At 46.4% G+C, this 21,266-nt stretch overlaps 1 protein-coding gene and 1 pseudogene across 3 annotated transcripts in view; one reads left to right on the top strand and one right to left on the bottom strand.

The window, feature by feature from the left end:
* The window catches only part of LOC126365851 (transient receptor potential cation channel trpm), a 1,785,347-nt gene that overhangs the window by 1,093,551 nt on the left and 670,530 nt on the right, over positions 1 to 21,266 (bottom strand). The window lies entirely within an intron of this gene.
* LOC126268440 (5S ribosomal RNA) lies at positions 10,328 to 10,445 on the top strand (annotated as a pseudogene).

Raw genomic sequence — 21,266 nt, 5'->3', positions numbered from 1 at the left:
GATACATTACGGTTTAACATTCAGTCCCTCTCTTATGCCAAATTAGATATCCTATGTGAGTAAACATCACAGTTTGTACAGACTAGAAACAATACATAAAAATAATCATAATTATAGCAGAGTCAACGGGGAACAGTTTTAAAAACTTTCCAGATACGAGGGCTTGAAAATCGGACGACAGCGTGAACTACTGTAAATGGCCCCAGTGGTTCTCGGCGCACTGCGAGCTATGCCGAAAGATTGTAGTGGGCATTTGAGAACCACTGACACTGACAAAATATCCATCTGCCAGCTGCAAGAAACTACTGCAGTGGGATCTTCACGCATTATCTGACCGCATATCACGCAGTCCTACTCGTGTGTGGGAATTGCTAAGGGACCAAACCGCTGAGGTCATCGGTTCCTATACTTACACACTACTTTAACTAAATTATGCTAAGAACAACACACACACACTCACACACACACACACACACACACACACACACACACACACACTCGCGGCGGGGGGGGGGGGGGAGGAGGGGAGAGGGTGGGACGCAAGCAGACCTACATGGTTGAGAAGCGTCCGAGCAGTAATAAAATGCGAAATAAAGCATAGTGAACACCTCTGCTGTGTTTGCTATTATGGTATGGATAAATAATTATACTGTTAATACGTACAGTAATTATTACATGGAAGTTTCGAAATGTGAGTCATACTAACGTCGTCAATTCCTCGTGACATTCTTGTCGAATGTGTAATGACTTGCATCAGAAATGTGGACAACTGTTCACAAGGAAGCAAAGTGGGACAAGATGTTGATTGGTCAGATAAAGAGGCATAAATAGTAGGTAAGACTAGCAGATGTGATGGAAGGTAAGAAACAGCTATATAAAGGGACGAGAACAACACAGTTGGAAAGAAAACAGCTGATACACGACGAAGAGTAAACTACGCCGACGGTAAAAGATAAACCTTTAATGTTCTCTTGAATGCAAAGTGGTTTTGGATACGACATGTGTTACAGGGTTATTTATTCTACAATTGCTTGGCCAAAATGGTAAAACAGCTGGAGAAAGCTTCAGTGTTTGCAAAGGAGCACCCTAGATATCGTGAGTATGTAAGTGGTAGTTACGGAGTACAGATGATGCGTCGTATAACGAGCACCGGAATTGACCATGGAATGAACGCCGGGTGCTCCTGAGGCTATATGTTTCATCTCTCCGAACGGCATTGTATATAAAATTGCGTAATTATGGTAATAAGTATGTACTTCATAGGGCAAGCGCTTGAGAAATTCGACCGAATGTCAGTACAGGAAAACCAGCAGTACTATAGTCATGGTGGGGTTTTGGAGCGGGACTTTGCGTGCCGTTGAGCATTGTACACCTGTGGTTATAGCGCGGTAAGTGTTCGATCGGTTCGATAGCTGACGTCATATCGTTCAGTCGATAAGTCGCAAGAATTGTGTCACTCGGCCGATACGCGTGACCTGCGTGGCGGCGATATGAATAAGTCAGAACGTTTCTCGTCTACTGCGGGACACGACGTGCAAATGGACGCTAGATAGGCGCCTGAAGCGCTCAGGTCGATACTGATCGACCGTAGAATCTCGTATTCTCTTTGATGAGTATAACTCGTTCCTTCTGAAGCAGGAAAAGTCGTCCATGCGGTGTAACACTGAGAAAACTATTAAAACGAGTCACTAAGAAATAAAGATACCAGTTTATAATGGTTACGATTCGCTTGATAGCTACGTATAGTTCAGTTAACGTTTACGAATTTGCGATCATTAATCTCGTCTTAAGATTGACACTTTATATATTTCACTATGGCTGTAACAATGCGTTTCTGCACTTAGTTGATTTTTATGGACTTCTGCTAGATGTGAACATGAGAGTAACTAAAAATCAAGAGGGGCGTTCAATAAGTAATACGATTTTTTCTCAGCCAATTTCGGTTGAAAGGAAGGTGAATTTGCTTTGGGATATTGTGCAATATTCTCACTGCAGCGCCTATAGTTTCATGAAGTTCCGATAGGTAGGGACGCTGTACGTAGACTTCAAAATGGCGTCTGTAACGGATGTGCGTTCCACGCAGACAGCTGTCATTGAGTTTCTTTTTACGGGAAACCAGACCATCGCTGGTATTCGTAGGCGCTTGCAGAATGTCTAAGGAGACCGGGCTGTGAACAAAAGCACGGTGAGTCGTTGGGCGAGGAGTCTGTCATCATCGCAACAAGGTCGCCCAAAACCTGTCCGATCTCCCACGTGCCGGCCGCCAGCACACAGTTGTGACTCCTGCATTGTTGGAACGTGCGGACACTCTCATTCCAGGTGGCCGACTGATCACAATCAAACACCTCGCTGCACAACTGGACACCTTTGTTCGTAGGGCTGATACTCTTGTGCACCAGTTGGGGTACTCAAAGGTGACTGCCCGCCGAACAGAAGACCATAAAGACCACTGGAGGACCATCGGTGCGCATTTGCTTGAGCGTTACGATGCTCATAGTGACAACTTTTTCTCGAATATCGTCGAAGGATGATTGGGAGGTGATTGTAGGAACAAAGCGTTTGCTCTGATGCCTACCAGTAGAGTCATACCATACAGGTCGTCATGGTGAGGTGCGTAAAGCCGTCGCATTTAACAGAGATTATGCTAAAAAATAGGTTTAGTAGCAAAAGAAAAAAAACCAGTGGATAATAAAACCGACCTACTTTAAAAAAAATTATCGAATGCCCCTTGTAGCATTTAAGTTCCGAAGAGGCTGTTCTTGTTTGTGTATAGTTTACATACAATTTTGTAGTGATAAATGGTCAAGTTATCTATATGTTACGATTTCAAAAAATGGCTCTGAGCACTATGGCACTTAACATCTGAGGTCATCAGTCCCCTGGACATAGAACTACTTAAATCTAATAACCTAAGGACATCACACACATCCATGACCGAGGCAGGATTCGAACCTGCGACCGTAGCAGTGGCGCGGTTCCGGAATGAAGCGCCTAGAATCGCTCGGACACATCGGCCGGCTAAGATTTCTAAAAAAGTTGTGGTTACTTTGGAATTCATGCCTACAAGGCACCACCGTAAACACTACAAGATATTGCGAGACCCTCCGAATAGTTCGTCCATATGTGGAATTTCCTGTCGTTCAGCATAGTCAGTGCCAGACCACACGCGAGCGCTGTAACGTCTGCAGCAATCCGTCGCGTCGGGTTCACTGTTATCGATCTTTCCCATAATGTCCCGACGTGACGCCATTCGTTCTTCATCTGTTTCCAAAACTTAAAGAATGCCTTCGAGGACTTAACTTTGACAGTGATGAAGCGATGCAAACAGACGCGAGGTTGTGGTTTTGTCAACGAAGTCAGACATTCTACAGTGACGATAGCAACATAGTGGTCTCTCCTTGGAAGAAATTTGTTCGTCGCTAGAGTGACTGCATTGACAAAGAAATATGTAGACATGCAGAATAAAGATATAGAATGTTAATAAAGTTTGATTGATTTAAAAATCTTTGAGAGTTTTCGCATAAAAAAATCAGTAGCACTGCTTTTCACCACGCACTCGCAATTTTAATTTGAGTAGTTTAACACCTGAATATTGCGATAAAATGTTGGTAACAATGATAGTTTCATTTGTTCTCTGAATCCTGTTTACACGTAAAGAAAGTATAAAAATAACTGTATGTTAACGATCTTAGAAGGAAATACGTTTTTCTTGTTTTAAAGAAATATAAAGTCAGTAGTTCGTAATTTTCATCTCTCAAATCTCATTGTCATTTGGGACTGTAGATTACCGCGTTATCACTACCTTGCATGGTAAAAAATTAATCAGGAAGGTTGGAAGGGGGATAGAGGTAGATGGAGATCATGCTCACGTAGAACAATGATGGGGAAGATCAAACATAGCAAATCTGAATCTGGACGATCGAATGGCAGTTTGAACACCCAATACGACTCTAGTGCCTTAAACACTGCACCACTTAGCTGCTCTACATAGCAGAAAAGGAATTATTCAACTTCCAATAAGGAAAGAATGCAAATAAATACTGAAGGAAACCTTTTTGGACTACAAATATATGGTGTTAAAACAGGCTTCTTAACAGGAAGACGGTGTAAGTCCGCTGATTTTGCATTAACTTAAATGGTGATGTAAGTAAAGGAAGGGAAAAAAAAAGTGAAGAAACGGTTTTTGAGTCAACAATTCAGCATTCATACAAGTTATACTTTCAGAACGACACAAAACATTGAAAACGGCCATTTTAAATAATACATGGGCCAAAGTACTTAAAAGAAATATCAAAAACAGAATTAAGGAAAAAGGACTACCAATAGAAAAAAATAAACATTTAAAACCTCAGTATTAATTACAGTATTAGAGTAGTTCACTGCTAATGGTCGACAGCGTTGTCTTTGGTGAGAAGATCTACGAGGGTACATGTTGCCAGGAGCAACGCACAGGAGTACATCTGGTGGAGTGTTTGTGGCTTTCCGCAGTCACATAGCGTGGTTAGGCACTCAGTGAGGTCCCATCTTGGCATTTCCTTCTTCATACCCCGCTCGTTAATCACTTTAAGAAATTTCAACTCTTCGGCTCCAGCTTTCGGCCACATTGCAGGGCTTCTGTAGAGGACGTTTAGTTAAGTTGGCTCTTCAATTTTAGCTCGCTATAGTTCGAGTCTTCGTGTACTTCAGACAGTATCCAAAGGTGTTTTATGATTTGTATTGTGTTCTGCCTTTCTGTATTTGAGGTCATTTCACTTCGTATACTATGTGAAGAGATTCCAGCTAGTTACAGATTTCGCCAATGAATGCACTGTGTAATCAATGTATAGGTTTCATTCAAGGCTACAGCCACGTGTTTTATTTATGTTGATTTCTGCCAAACAAAGTAATCATACGACAACGCAATTTCGCTTTTGCACTCAAAACCCTCCCTGTTTCCGTGCCCCACTCTTGGGTTCTAATCTGCCACTCTTTGAAAACTCATGCATGGCCCTGAGCACTATGGGACTTAACATCTGTGGTCATCAGTCCCCTAGAACTTAGAACTACTTAAACCTAACTAACCTAAGGACATCACACACATCCATGCCCGAGGCAGGATTCGAACCTGCGACCGTAGCAGTCGCGCGGTAAAACTCAGGCATCCTCAGACCGAAAAATACATTGTCAACACGACAATGGTCAACGAATGATCATCTGCCAAAGAACGTGGTACCACTGTCGGTATGGTATCTCTATATACCTATATCTCTGACATCGATCTGTTGTAGAATTTTATAACATGTTTTTTGCTCGCGTATCATGTCGTTTCTGGAAACCCAGAATCTACTCTGTAGGAATCAACATGGATTCCGGAAACAGCGATCGTGTGAGACCCAACTCGTTTTATTTGTTCATGAGACCCAGGAAATATTAGATGCAGGCTCCCAGGTAGATGCCATTTTCCTCGACTTGCGGAAGGCGTTCGATACAGTCCCGCACTGTCGCCTGATAAACAAAGTAAAAGCCTACGGAATACCAGACCAGCTGTGTGGTTGGATTGAAGACTTTTTTAGCAAACGGAAGACAGCATGTTGTTCTCAATGGAGAGACGTCTAGAGACGTAGAAGTAACCTCTGGCTTGCCACAGGGGAGTGTCATGGGACCATTGCTTTTCACAATATATATAAATGACCTAGCAGATAGTGTCGGAAGTTCCAAGCGGCTTTTCGCGGATGATGCTGTAGTATACAGAGAAGTTGCAGCATTTGCAAATTGCAGCGAAATGCAGGAAGATGTGCAACGGATAGGCACTTGATGCAGCGAGTGGCAACTGACCCTCAACATAGACAAATGTAATGTATTGTGAATACATAGAAAGAAGGCTCCTGTATTGTATGATTGTATGATAGCGGAACAAACACTGGTAGCAGTTAGTTATGTAAAATATCTGGGAGTATGCGTACGGAACGATTTGAAGTGGAATGATCATATGAAATTAATTGTTGGTAAGGCGGGTGCCAGGTTGAGATTCATTGGGAGAGTCCTTAGAAAATGTAATCCATCAACAAAGCAGGTTACTTACAAAACACTCGTTCGACATATACTTGAGTATTGCTCATCAGTGTGGGATCCGTACCATGTCGGGTTGACAGAGGAGATAGAGAAGGTCCAAAGAAGACCGGCGCGTTTCGTCACAGGGTTATTTGGTAAGCGTGATAGCGTTACGGGGATGTTTAGCTAACTCAAGGGGCAGACTCTGCAAGAGAGGCGCTCTGCATCGCGGTGTAGCTTGCTGTCCAGGTTCGAGAGGGTGCGTTTCTGGATGAGGTATCGAATATATTGCTTCCCCCTACTTACACCTCCCGAGGAGATCACGGATGTAAAATTCGAGAGATTCGAGCGCGCACGGAGTCTTTCCGGCAGTCGTTCATCCCGCGAACCATACGCGACTGGAACAGGAAAGGGTGGTAATGACAGAGGCACTTAAAGTACCCTCCGCCACACACCGTTGGGTGGCTTGCGGAGTATAAATGTAGATGTAGAGTTCACCCGCCTTGTTGCAGGATTCATCGCAGGCCACAACTTGACAGTGTATCGGTCCGGTATACCAGGTCGCTGACAACCATCCCGCCCAAACGGATTTATATTCCGCAGTGCACTGTGCCGCCTTCGTACGTGTCGCTCATCCATCCAAATGGCGTGAAAGTGGCAGGAGGCCGCGGCAGTAAACATTTAAGGCTGTGTCAATATCGACCAGGCCGCCAGCGCCGTGGCGTAAGGCCGCGCTGGTCGACAACAGCAAAATGTTTGTCCGCTGCCAGGCCTGGTAGCCCCGTGCCTCGCCTGTTGCTGGCAGTCGACAGGTGGTTGCCGCCACGACCAACCTTGACGATCTTTCAAAGGTAGGCCGGCACTTGCGGGCCACAGATTGACATCAACCTGTGCGGCATAGAAATTAAAACCACACATATTTTTCTTGGCACGTAGCGAACGTCGTGTAGGCAAAGTGCCCTACAGTACTCCAATCTCCTGCTTCCGTTTAAAAGCGGTCACCAAATTAAAAAAAAATGCCTTTCAGTGTCATGAACAGACTGTTTCATCGATACGGAATCTTCAGTGATATCGAAGTTAGATATTTTTTGTATATATGGTTCTCGGGCGAGACTTCGGATGTCATAGTGAAAACTCCACAATATTTCATCAGCGCTACTGGCCGACATCTTTAGGTGCGACGAACACACTGCTAAGACATGACTAGAGCCCCCTATTTATGCAAGTCTTAGGCAGGAGGTGCGCATGCGTGGAGGCGCCAAATTCGATGGCCAATAACGACGATATCAACCGATAGCTGGAAGGACAGCAACGCCACCTGCAAGATGAAGAACCAAAGACCTCGGCGCACGCGCGGAGGCTGCCGTCCCAGCGACTTATGTCGGAAGCCGCAAGCAAAGTTGCGCGTCCGCGTAGGGGCATGACTATCCTCCCGTTGCAACAGAATATTTATGTTGCTGGTGAATCGTCATCCGTCGTATGATCTATAGTACTCCTCTCTGCTCGATGCGACTTCAATATGGCCACTGCTGGATCCCAAACTGAGCTGAAAGCCCGTGTCTGTTTACAAGATTCGTCGAGCTACGTATTTCCAATGCTCCCAGTACAAACTAGTCGACGCGACAATTTTGTTGTGTTGATAATTCATAGAATGGCCTGTACTGAGACAATGCTCGGCCACTGCAGACTTCTCTGGTTGCTCCAGACGAGTGTAGCGTCATTGTTCAGTATATCTTTCTTCTGCAGTGCGACAAGGTTGTCAGATGTACGACATGCCGCAGCTACAACGAATCTCGTAAACACCGGATCTTCTTAGGCCAAGGCTGTCCTTAGATGAGCCCAAGAGAGCTCTGAGTTTTGCCGGCGGACGAAAGACACATTTAACTTTATGCCCCTTCAATAATCTTCCTATTTTTGGAGAGAATCCGCCGATGAATGGCAACATGACCATTCCCCTTAGATCTTCGCCTTTATCCTCACGTTGGGTAACCCGCTTCGGGTGTAAGACACGGCGAATATCCCGTTCGGAATATCCATTTTGTTGGAAAGTGGTACGCAGATGGAGTAGCTCATTGGATAAGCTGGCTGAGTCTGATATGGCTCGTGCTCTGTGAACCAACGTCCTAAGTACGCCACTTCGTTGCGAAGGATGGTGACTTACAGGCCACCAGATGTCACCAATAATGGTTCAAAATGGTTCAAATGGCTCTTAGCACTATGCGACTTAACTTCTGAGGTTATCAGTCGCCTAGAACTTAGAACTAATTAAACCTGACTAACGTAAGGACATCACACACATCCATGCCCGAGGAAGGATTCGAACCTGCGACCGTAGCGGTCGCTCGGTTCCAGACTGTAGCGCCTAGAACCGCTAGGCCACTCCGGTCGGCCTCACCAATAATGCAACATATTTTTTCTCAGCCAATTTCTGTTAAAAAAAATGCTAACTTGTGGGACATTGTGGATTATTTCCTCTTGAGTCATAGTTTCGTGTAGTTCCGATAGATGGCGCTGCTACATGCAGCCTTCAAAATGGAGTCTGCAAGGGGGTACATAGCAAGCAGAGAGCTGTCACTGAGTTTCTTTTGGCGTGAAACCAGAGCATTGCAGATATTTTTAGGCACCACGGAGACTTGACAGCGACTTTAGTGAGTTTGCCGTCACCAAAACCCAAACGATTTTCTCTCAATGATAATGCCAGGCCTCACACAACTCTGCGCATGCGAGAGGAGCTCAAAAAATTTCTTTGGATTGCTCTTCCTCATCTGTCCTACAACCCGGATCTGGCGCCTTCCGACTTACATCTGTTTGGACTAATAAAAAGAAATGGAAATTTGTGGTTAGGTCTTATGGGACCAAGCTGCTGTCGTCATCGGTCTCTAAGCTTACGCACTTCTTAATCTAACTTAAAGTAACTTACGATGTGGACAACACACACACACACATGCCCGATGGAGGGCTCTAGACTTCAACGAGGGGAGGGGGGGGGGGGGGCAGCGCTGTAGCAGGACGTTTAAACTGAGGTGCGCTGATAAGGTTAGAAATGACATGGTTCTCCAGAGAATTAGCGAGCAGAGAAACACGTACAAAAAACTGGCAAGTAGAAAGGTTAAGACGATAAGACGATAAGACACATGTTAAGAACGCAAAGAATGGCTTCAGTGGCACCTGAGGGAGGTGTGGAGAGCAAAAACTGTAGGAGAAGACACATATTGGAATATACCTAACAAACAATTGAGAATATTAATAAAGGAAACAAATTTCTTGTACGAGCCCGCGATCGTCGTAAATAACACCGTGTGAATCGTTTAATACACACGCTAAAAAAAAAAAATTAAAAAATGAATTACTCGAATGGGAAGGATATCGATAGAAGTGGTGATGTACATGTGCGGACAAACAAACTATTACTATTTCACAAAAACTGGATGATTTGTTCAAAACAAACAGCTTCACAATTGAGCAAGTCAATAACGTCTTCGTCCACTTCTGGCCCTTACGCCGACAGGTGTTCGGTCTACCATTGATTGGTCGTCCTGAGTGACATCATACCAAATTCTGCGCAATTAGCGCGTTAGTTCGTCAAAATACCGAACTGGTTGGAGGGCTCTGTCCATAATCCTCCAAACGTCCTCAGTTGTGGAAAGATCCGGCGACGTTGCTAGCCACGGTAGGGTTTGGAAACCACGAAGGGCATTATTTTGCGAAAATGTCAACACAGGACGGCTTGCCATGAAGAGCAACCAAACGGTGCGCAGAATGTCGTCGACGTACGGCTGTGATCTAAGGTCGCCTCGAAGGAAATCAACGGGGTCCTGCTATCAAAAGATACGGCTCATCAGACCATATCTCGTGGTTGTCTGGTCATATGTCGGGCGACATGTTGATATCCCACCGCTGTACTGGACGTCTCCATACACGTTTTCGGCCTGGAGTAGAATTGTCTCCAATGATGAGCCCCGATGACCAGTGAAGGCCTGTCTGGTGACACCCCGGACAGCGATGAGAAAACAGCAGGGTATCCCATTTACAGATTTTCGTCCCATTGTGATAAGTGCTTCATTGTGCGTCTTTTTTTCCTTTTCTTTTTGTCTTAGAACGTACTTAATCACTTATTACGCCACTTCGGCTAGTGGTATCATTGGCATGTCAATTCAGAACCCTGATTAGGTATAGATTTTTAATACTGACACTATAACCGTGTTTCGGAAGTCCTAAGTTTTGATCCGATGATGGTCGTATCCACAAAATAAACAACAGAAGGTGTTAGAAATAAGTGCTACTCTCATATGGAGCTGCCAACGGCCTTGCCGCGGTGGTAACACCAGTTCCCGTCAGACCACCGAAGTTAAGCGCTGTCGGGCTGGGCTAGCACTTGGATGGGTGTCCATCCGGTCTGCCGAGCGCTATTGGCAAGCGTGGTGCACTCAGCTCTTGTGAGGCAAACTGAGGAGCTACTTGATTGAGAAGTAGCGGCTCCGGTCTCGGAAACTGACATACGGCCGGGAGAGCTGTCTGCTGACCACATGCCCCTCCATATCCGCATCCAGTGACGCCTGTGGGCTGAGGATGACACGGCGGCCGGTCGGCTCCTTTGGGCCTTCATGGCCTGTGCGGGAGGAGGAGCCATATGGAGCGGTTGACACAGGAGAGGAATCCGTATCAGGCTACATCGAAACAGTTAGAAGACGTACGAAAAGAAAGAGCAATACGGTGTTATAAAGAAATGCCATAAGTGAGGGTCAGTTACAAGTAGTTTTCCGATAGTCTGGCAGACATTATCAGCCACTGTAGAAAAAAATCTGCTTCATATGACTCCATGCGGTTCGCACCTAAAAGCCAAATTGTCCAGTATTGTACTGTGACGAAGCAACGCGGTGACCGGCCGACTCCCACGCCGTTATACATTTTACTGCAGCAGATTCACAATGAACGGGAACCATGGGCGTGCAAATACCGCGGGAAATAATTACCTGACAGGGCTGTAACGCCGCAGCAGAGGCGGACAGCGCTGTCGGTGTTCAGTCGGACGATCAATGTCAAACTCGCTCGCAGCTGCCGCTAATGGATGGCTAGAGTATTTCTGGACCCCCATTACCCAACTCCAGTGGTTAACAATTTGTCACGCCTGTCATAACAAACGCGCTTCCTCTGGAATCTAGCGGCCGGATCTAAATGGCATTGCATAGAGCAACTATTTACTGGCGAACAGCACTTTAACGAAGTGCATAACAGTTAATTGCAAATTATACTGATCTATACACACTAATACGAGAAAATATTGTGACCACTGCCCACCGCGAAACGAAAGAAGCATTGTGGCATTATGGGCCTGGGACGCGATAAGGAAAGCACATATGCGGAGAAGAGACAAAGAGGGAACCATTCTAGCGACGATACGGGCGGCAGATGGGGAAATCCGTTGACACGAGCGAATTGGATAAATGGCAGTTTAAGACATCTACATCTACATCTATACTCCGCAAGCCAGCTGACGGTGTGTGGCGGAGGGTACCCTGAGTACCTCTATCGGTTCTCCCTTCTATCTAGTCTCGTATTGTTCGTGGAAAGAAGGATTGTCGGTATGCTTCTGTGTGGGCTCTAATCTCTCTGATTTTATCTATCATCTCCGTAATGCTTTCGCGATTACTAAATGATCCTGTAACGAAGCGCGCTGCTCTCCCTTGGATCTTCTCTATCTGTTCTATCAACCCTATCTGGTACGGATCCCACACTGCTGATCAGTATTCAAGCAGCGGGCGAACAAGTGTACTGTACCTACTTCCTTTGTTTTCGGATTGCATTTACTTAGGATTCTTCTAATGAATCTCAGTCTGGCATCTGCTTTACCAACGATCAACTTTATTTGATCATTCCATTTTAAATCACTCCTAATGCCTACTCAAAGATAACTTATGGAATTAACTGCTTCCAGTTGCTGAACTGCTATTTTGTAGCTAAATGATAAGGGATCATTTTTTCTATGTATTCGCAGCATATTACACTTGTCTACATTGAGATCCAATTACCATTCCTTGCACCATGCGTCAATTCGCTGCAGATCCTCCTGCATTTCAGTACAATTTTTCATTTTTGCAACCTCTCGATACACCACAGCATCATCTGCAAACAGCCTCAGTGAACTTCCGATGTCATCCACCAGGTCATTTATGTATATTGTGAATAGCAACGGTCCTATGACACTCCCCTGCGGCACACCTGAAATCACTCTTACTTGGGAAGACTTCTCTCCATTGAGAATGACATGCTGGGTTCTGTTATCTAGGAACTCTTCAATCCAATCACATAATTGATCTGATAGTCCATATGCTCTTACTTTGTTCATTAAACGACTGTGGGGAACTGTATCGAACGCCTTGCGGAAGTCAAGAAACACGGCATCTACCTGGGAACCCGTGTCTATGGCCCTCTGAGTCTCGTGGACGAATAGCGCGAGCTGAGTTTCACACGACCGTCTTTTTCGAAACCCGTGCTGATTCCTACAGGGTAGATTTCTAGTCTCCAGAAAAGTCATTATACTCGAACATAATACGTGTTCCAAAATTCTACAACTGATCGACGTTAGAGATATAGGTCTATAGTTCTGCACACCTGTTCGACGTCCCTTCTTGAAAACGGGGATGACCTGTGCTCTTTTCCTATCCTTTGGAACGCTACGCTCTTCTAGAGATCTACGGTACACCGCTGCAAGAAGGGGGAAAGTTCATTCGCGTTCTCTGTGTAAAATCGAACTGGTGTCCCATCAGGTCCAGCGGCCTTTCGTCTTTTGAGCGATTTTAATTGTTTCTCTATCCCTCTGTCGTCTATTTCGATATCTACCATTTTGTCATCTGTGCGACAATCTAGAGAAGGAACTACAGGAAGATGCTCTGACCACTAAGCCATCCGGCAGCAGTGGTCGTCGCAACTGCACATATTCCCTAGCGCGCCTCCCGTCAGACCCGACTTCCCAACTTATCCATACACTACTAATGTGGTTCCCTGAGCTAATTATCGTCATTACTCGCCCCATTTCGCCGATTTCCTTAAGGGTCCGAGTCTGGTGTGCCTCCTGACTGAAGGTATCACTGGCCCTCTTGAGAATTTGGGTCTGACGCGAAGCGTGCCAGGCTAATCCGTGCAGTTGCAATGACCACTGTAGCCGGATGCCTTAGTGGTCAGAGAATCTACCTGGTAAGCAGGAGGTCCAGGTTCGAATCCTGGTCCGGCACAAATGTTCAACTTTCCGCATTTATTTAAATTAGTGCCCTCCTGCAGCCAATGTCTGTAATTCTTGTGTGTCTGGTTCAAAAACGGTGTCTTTTTGGATATGTCCGAAAAAAGAGACACCGCATATGTATCAATGGCAAATCGTTATGACACGGCACCTGGGACCGAACGTTTCGGAAACGATGATGTGGGCTACTGCCGTGAGCATCTACGGAAACTGGTCGAACTGATATCGCGTAGGCGACCACAAAATCCCCTCCCCCGTCCCACCCACTACGGAGGAGGGACGTTTCCTCTATCGGACCAGGACGGCGAGCCCAGCCAGCAGTTTCTGGTTTCCTACAACAGTCTAGCCCGCTTTGCTGTAGAGGCTGCTGATCCGCAACTGCAGCTTTCAACATAGTTATTTGACCACCGCGCCTTGGGCTAGCTAAGGGAACTGATAGTTTCAGAAGATGCTTGCGAAAGAAATAAACTTAGAGAGGTTCCTTGGAGTAGGAATAAAATGTGTTGTTTTCGAGTAATTTACTGTACTTGATTTTGCCTGAGATTGTCACAGTTGTATGTTTCCAATGAAGCAGTCCTTAAAGACGAAGCATAGACTCATATTATGGATGGAAATCACTGATATTCAGAGAGACCATCGTGGTATTTGCATTAATCGATTTAGGGTCTCCAACAAAAAAAACTCGATCAAGATGCAGAATTTTGTTAGTTTCTATAGAACCTAAGCTGAAACTGTACAATTATGACTTTCATCAAATTATCGAATTTAGAGCGTACAACGCTGCACACACGATTTATTGTTTAATTGGCTGAAATGTTACTGTGCAGTTTATGATTTAATAAATTCATGAAATTTAAAAAAAGTTACAGAACTGAAATCACTAAGGTATCCAATCATAATTTTTAAGCAAATGTACAAAAAGAGAAGGTTTACGTCCAACCAAAAATCATTAACTAAATTTTAAAAAAATGTATATCTATCTATATGTAATATAAATTAAAGGCACCGGTGGCATTTCTCTGTCTGTATGTGAAGGCTTATCCGAGGAGTTCCTGTATGGCTCTTGATACAGTCTTCACTAATAAACTGATTCCCAACATAGGTTTGTTAACGAGTAATGTTATCTGAAAACAGGTTCCCCAGATGCAATAACTCAAGTATCCTCTGTTTGGTGGCAAGAAGTAATATGTTTCAGATATCCTGCTTTGGATGAAACGCAGTATTGACGAAACTGGTTTTCACCAAACTCTAACTCACTTGAAACTGTCGAAATGCCATTAATCATTCCTTTAAAAGTCTATGAGATTCTTCGAATCAAAGTGGCATGCCTCTGACAGAACGCCAAAAGGAATTTGTCGCGAGGTAGTACGGAGTTTGAGTGCTGACTTCATGCATACCATCTGATCCCTCAAATATTCATTCGAAATAGCCCATACAAAGTAAGTGCTTCCAAGTTTTTGTATCTGCACAGGGCCGCTAACCTGTCACTGGTGGAACAAATGTACACTACTGGCCATTAAAATTGCTACACCAAGAAGAAATGCAGATGATAAACGGGTATCATTGGACAAGTATATTATACTAGAACTGACATGTCATTACATTTTCATGCAGTTTGGGTGCATAGATCCTGAGAAATCAGTACCCAGAACAACCACCTCTGACCGCAATAACGGCCTTGATACGCCTGGGCATTGAGTCAAACATAGCTTGGATGGCGTGTACATGTACAATTGCCCATGCAGCTTCAACACGATACCACAGTTCATCAAGAGTAGTGACTGCGTATTGTGACGAACAAGTTGCTGGGCCACCATTGACGAGACTTTTTCAATTGGTGAGAGATCTGGAGAATGTGCTGGCCAGGGCAGCAGTCGAACATTTTCTGTATCCAGGAAGGCCCGTACAGGACCTGCAACATGCGGTCGTGCATTATCCAGCTGAAATGTAGGGTTTCGCAGGGATCGAATGAAGGGTAGTGCCATGGGTCGTAACACATCTGAAATATAACGTTCACTGTTCAAAGTGCCGTCAATGCGAGCAAGAGGTGACTGAGACGTGTGACCAATGGCACCCCATCCCATCCCGCCGGGTGATACGCCAATATGGCAATGACGAATACACGCTTCCAATGTACGTTCACCGTGATGTCGCCAAACACGGATGCGACAATCGTGATGCTGTAAACAGAACCTTTATTCATCCGAAAAAATGACGTTTTGCCATTCGTGCATCCAGGTCCGTCGTTGAGTACACCATCGCAGGCGTTCTTGTCTGTGATGCAGGTTCAAGGGTAACCGCAACCATGGTCTCGGAGCTGACGGTTCATGCTGCTGCAAATGTCGTCGAACTGTTCGTGCAGGGATCGAGACGTGGCTGCACGATCCGTTAGAGCAATGCGGATAAGATGCCTGTCATCTCGACTGCTAGTGATACGAAACCGTTGGGATCCAGCACAGCGTTCCGTATTACCCTCCTAAACCCACCGTTTCCATATTCTGCTAACGGTCATTGGATCTCGACCAACGCGAGCAGCAGTGTCGCGATACGATAAACCGAAATCGCGATAGTCTACAATCCTAGTTTTATCAAAGTCGGAAACGTGATGGTACACATTTCTCCTCCTTACACGAGGTATCACAACGACGTTTTACCAGGCAACGCCGGTCAACTGCTGTTTGTGTATGAGAAATCGGTTGGAAACTTTGCTCATGTCAGCACGTTGTAGGTGTCGCCGCCGGCGCCAACCTTGTGTGAATGTTCTGAAAAGCTAATCATTTGCATATCACAGCATCTTCTTCCTGTCGATTAAATTTCGCGTCTGTATCACGTTATCTTCGTGGTGTAGCAATTTTAATGGCCAGTAGTGTAACTCTGGTAGCTGATGGTGGATCGACTACAAAGCTGGGGAGCTGAACTCTAAAACAGGTAACGAAACCCGATGTGCGAGTCAATCTACGAACAGCAGTGTGTCAGAAACCGTGCAGCGGTGAGCACGGACGAAAACGCAAAGTGGGATCAGAGAGTGCAAGTGAACAACTAAGCATGCGGAAACACATCACCGCTGAAGGAGAAGGCCAGGTCCGACAGAGTTGATGTCAGACTAAGAACTCACAGGTTCAGTGAAATGCGGCAGGTTATAGCCCATCTCAAGCATCATTCTAATTATGCTTGTTTAATGAATCAGAAATATGGCAAGAAGATTTTGCTCTCGAGAATTTAACTTACATGTAATGTATGATTTAATTCTCAAGGTGCATCTGTGAAGAGTGCCGATATTACCCAATTCTAATTTCAACACATCTTGCTGTACTGACTCTCTGTGTAATTAGAGGGCAGAACAGCCAAGTGGTGGCCAAGGGGTGCCGTTAGGAGAGGTCTGGAGGCCAGGTCATTGTCCGGGAAACCAGTCGCTCTCAAGCCATTGTACAGGTGACGGCCACGGGCCGTTTCGTCACACTTCTTCAGATTGGCCAGCCATCTCTCTGTTCGAGGGGATTAACATTTCCGCGAACTGGCTACGCCTGGGATGACATCCGCCAGCTACCCTTCCTCCTCTTTCCTCTCCGCCCACCCCCCCACCGCCCCTACCCCGGCCCCCGCAATTCCTGGAGGCCTCGATTTTTTGTATAGAGCGTCTCCAAATTGCTCTAGACAACCTATGTAGTGCGTGGCAAGATAAGGTCGGCCGGCGCCTCGCTGGAACCACTATTAACACAGTCCAGGTAGAGTATGGATGGGAAAGGGAGGCTGAGTTACGATTCGGAAACTATGGAGACCCTGGCTAGCCGTTCATTGGCACTCGTAGCTTCCCGAAAAAGATCAGACTGTTTTGCACAATAAGCGCGCTATTTCAGAGAATAGATTTCCTATCGTCAGAGCCCGAGACGTTCACTGAGATTAGGTCACCAGGAATTTTGGCAGCTTCGCGAGGGTAGGAGCGGGAAGTGCAAATATTTAGGGCCACCTGGGACTCAGTCTTCTTCAGAGATGTTTGGAATGGAGTCTTCTCTGAAGAGACTGAGGCAGGGATCTTTTTGAGAGACAAAGGAGCAGCCTCCTTTGGAGACACTTCAGGAGGGGGAAAATAGAGGGCAGAGGCTGGCGTGCCGCATACTAGGCAGCTCATCGCCTGCTGCACTTTTTCCCATCGTGGCTCTATTTAACATGTGTCCGCTCCCGGTAGCTGAATGGTCAGCGTGACAAATTTTCAATACTCTGGGCCCGGGTTCGATTCCCGGCTGTGTCTGGGAATTTCCTCCGCCCAGGGACTGGGTGTTGTGGTGTCACCATCATCATCCTATCATCCTCATCGACGGCAGGTCGCCGAAGAGGCATCAAATTGAAAGACCGGCGCCCGGCGAACGGTCTGCCGACGGGACACCCTAGCCATACGATTGAATAAATAAAATGTAACTTGTGTAAGCTTACAGAGCACTGTGGAAAGCAAGTTATACTCGAGAGGAAATAGCGCGTTTTGACCTCATGGCATTAAATGGCGATGCTCTGGTCTTAACCTCTCGGCCATGACTTTGTCGTCAGATTTTCGCATGTGGTTATCTCTCATTTATCAAATCGACTCACTCATCGTGATCAGAACGACCCTGGGTATAAATTCATTTCGATTCTGTGGGAAGGTTTGTTACATGAGTAATTTAAATTATATTATGAGACATACGGCTCACCTCAGCAGTTTCATGAACACAGGTTCGGCACTCATTATTTCTCAAAGGAAGAATCTGATTACTTACTTTTCTCCAGTGATACTTTACGTACGACTAAATTGTCAATAAATCATAATATTACCGAATTACTGTTTCATTCCAGTAGCCATCTGTATCCGGTGTTACTCTCATATACACTCCTGGAAATTGAAATAAAAACACCGTGAATTCATTGTCCCAGGAAGAGGAAACTTTATTGACACATTCCTGGGGTCAGATACATCACATGATCACACTGACAGAACCACAGGCACATAGACACAGGCAACAGAGCATGCACAATGTCGGCACTAGTACAGTGTATATCCACCTTTCGCAGCAATGCAGGCTGCTATTCTCCCATGGAGACGATCGTAGAGATGCTGGATGTAGTCTTGTGGATCGGCTTGCCATGCCACTTCCGCCTGGCGCCTTAGTTGGACCAGCGTTCGTGCTGGACGTGCAGACCGCGTGAGACGACGCTTCATCCAGTCCCAAACATGCTCAATGGGGGACAGATCCGGAGATCTTGCTCGCCAGGGTAGTTGACTTACACCTTCTAGAGCACGTTGGGTGGCAAGGGATACATGCGGACGTGCATTGTCCTGTTGGAACAGCAAGTTCCCTTGCCGGTCTAGGAATGGTTGAACGATGGGTTCGATGACGGTTTGGATGTACCGTGCACTATTCAGTGTCCCCTCGACGATCACCAGAGATGTACGGCCAGTGTAGGAGATCGCTCCCCACACCATGATGCCGGGTGTTGGCCCTGTGTGCCTCGGCCATATGCAGTCCTGATTGTGGCGCTCACCTGCACGGCGCCAAACACTCATACGACCATCATTGGCACCAAGGCAGAAGCGACTCTCATCGCTGAAGACGACACGTCTCCATTCGTCCCTCCATTCACGCCTGTCGCGACACCACTGGAGGCGGGCTGCACGATGTTGGGGCGTGAGCGGAAGACGGCCTAACGGTGTGCGGGACCGTAGCCCAGCTTCATGGAGATGGTTGCGAATGGTCCTCGCCGATACCCCAGGAGCAACAGTGTCCCTAATTTGCTGGGAAGTGGCGGTGCGGTCCCCTACGGCACTGCGTAGGATCCTACGGTCTTGGCGTGCATCCGTGCGTCGCTGCGGTCCGGTCCCAGGTCGACGGGCACGTGCACCTTCCGCCGACCACTGGCGACAACATCGATGTACTGTGGAGACCTCACGCCCCACGTGTTGAGCAATTCGGCGGTACGTCCACCCGGCCTCCCGCATGCCCACTATACGCCCTCGCTCAAAGTCCGTCAACTGCCCATACGGTTCACGTCCACGCTGTCGCGGCATGCTACCAGTGTTAAAGACTGCGATGGAGCTCCGTATGCCACGGCAAATTGGCTGACACTGACGGCGGCGGTGCACAAATGCTGCGCAGCTAGCGCCATTCGACGGCCAACACCGCGGCTCCTGGTGTGTCCGCTGTGCCGTGCGTGTGATCATTGCTTGTACAGCCCTCTCGCAGTGTCCGGAGCAAGTATGGTGGGTCTGACACACCGGTGTCAATGTGTTCTTTTTTCCATTTCCAGCAGTGTATATTAAGTTCATACGAGAACAAAAGCTATGGTTCATAACAGGGCCATTCTTCCCTTCCGTTAATTTGCGCTTACGTCATTACCATACATTTGAATCATCATTTGCATATCGAGAGGGATATTTGGTGCATATCAAAGGCTCATTTAGTAAAGTATAGGCATAACCCCAGTGGCGTTTTGCACCGGCCTATCGCACTGTCAGGTAAATACCTCGGTCAATGGTTCTCTTATAGAATGCTTCGCACACGCCATCCATAAAGCCGGGCAGCATAACTTTGGCGTGAGACCCATGGCACCTCATCTGTGCCCGTACTGGTGTCGGCTGGCACTGACACTAAATATGTCTTTACAATTATAAGAGGCGTTACGCGACTAATTTGTAAGAACACGTGAGAGTAAAAGTTGTCTAAGTTCGAAGAGCTGGCGTTACTCAATCATGCGGAAAGATCAACACCACCAGCTGGGAACCACGAACCGTTACTGGATCAGGAAGGCAGTAAACATAACACTCTTGCGCACGACTGCGACCGAGCTTAGCAGAAAATGCTTAATCTCGTAATTTTACGTAGTAGATGCTACCTAAGACGCAACATTGCCTACCGGAGTTTGACTACGTAATACAGCCACTGTAACAAAGTCATTAAGGAAATGTAGTGCCTCTCCTTGACAACATAACTAGTCAACCCACACTAGATTAGAGCACTTGATCAATAGGATTGATGCCTGCCGGTGTGGCCGAGCAGTTCTAGGCGCTTCAGTCTGGAAACGCGAGACCGCTACGGTCGCAGGTTAGAATCCTGCCTCGGGCATGGATGTGCATGATGTCCTTAGGTCAGTTAGGTTTAAGTAGTTCTAAGTTCTAGGGGACCGATGACCTCAGATGTTAAGTCCCATGGTGCTCAGAGCCATTTGCACCACTTGAATAGGGTTGATGGCGTTGACGTCGTTTGCATTCGACTCTCTGACAATACAATGGTACATCTTGTGTGTGAGACTGATCTAGTGTTGGCCTTGCTACCTCAGGAAAAGATCAGCAATCCAGTTCTGAAGTCCAGCGTCCAGAGCTGAAGTCAGGACCGCAGCCAGCACTCATGGGTAGTCAAGGCGCCTGTCAACACGGCTGCGATCTAGGGCAGATGCTGCCCTACAAACTCCAGCGTCACACTGGTCTGACGGTCTATCGTACCGGCGGGCCAGAGTCAACATTCAGCACGACATCGCAGCATCCGACATGGCAGTCCACCTGAGAAGTCATCATGGGCAGAGATCTGGGAGGGACTGAGTACTCCCCGAAATGGTGTGTGACTGAGACACACATGTAGCTGTCACCATCGTCTCCAAGAAGGGCTACCGATCGAGCGACATCTGCTTCCGCTCTGAGCTGATGCAACGTCCTTGGGACCTGTGAATCCTCTGTTGGATTGAGCGGATTTCTCTCCGGATTACGTAGACACCAGTCGTCGCAGAAGTCACGGCAACGACTTGTATTCTGTACAATAAATGGAATAATCTTGAATACTGTTTTTTTGCGTCCAACGCAGCCACACAGGTCATCGGCCTGCATACTGACGAAACAGCCGTGTTACACCATTAGACTAACCTTTTTCATATCAAATAATGAAAAAAAGACAAATTTTAAATTGATGCCATTCATGTGGACTTACCTGAGTGCTTCTATTACGTGTCATCCATTTGTAATACGACTGCAGATGGCCGT

The sequence above is a fragment of the Schistocerca gregaria genome, chromosome 4, assembly GCF_023897955.1.
Source record: "Schistocerca gregaria isolate iqSchGreg1 chromosome 4, iqSchGreg1.2, whole genome shotgun sequence".
Taxonomy (NCBI): Eukaryota; Metazoa; Arthropoda; class Insecta; order Orthoptera; family Acrididae; genus Schistocerca; species Schistocerca gregaria.
Note: the sequence above shows the minus strand (reverse complement) of the source record. Positions and strands in the feature narration are given on the sequence as shown.